This window comes from Halyomorpha halys, unplaced genomic scaffold (assembly GCF_000696795.3).
Source record: "Halyomorpha halys isolate HHAL.00 unplaced genomic scaffold, Hhal_1.1 Scaffold678.1, whole genome shotgun sequence".
NCBI classification, from domain to species: Eukaryota; Metazoa; Arthropoda; class Insecta; order Hemiptera; family Pentatomidae; genus Halyomorpha; species Halyomorpha halys.
Genome location: NW_027112940.1, coordinates 583,529 through 583,928, shown reverse-complemented (window position 1 = coordinate 583,928; position 400 = coordinate 583,529).

The following is a 400-nucleotide window of genomic DNA, read 5'->3' as shown; positions in this document are numbered from 1 at the left end:
ATTACTTCTCGTTATTTGAAAAAAATATATATTGGTTTTGGAAAACTGTATCTTAGGAATCATGGATCATAAAGAAGTATCTACTAGGGCTCAAACTAAAGTTCTTTAAATGGAATATATAGTAGTTTATAATGATACTTCTTCTACTAGTAATAGGGGCCGTCCGTAGCTCAGGTGGTTGGAGCACCGGTCTTAGCAATCCTAGAACTGCGGGCGGTGCCGGTATAAATCCAGCCTGGAGAGTTAACTTTTTTCATTTCGTCGCGGTCCTAATAAATGAAAAATTTGACCCCGCACTCTTATCCGTTGGCTCTGTGATTTACAAATTAGTAGGAATCAATTTTAAACTTGGAGGATCTTCATCATTTTTTAAGTCTCAGAGTTATCAGATAAGAGTTTT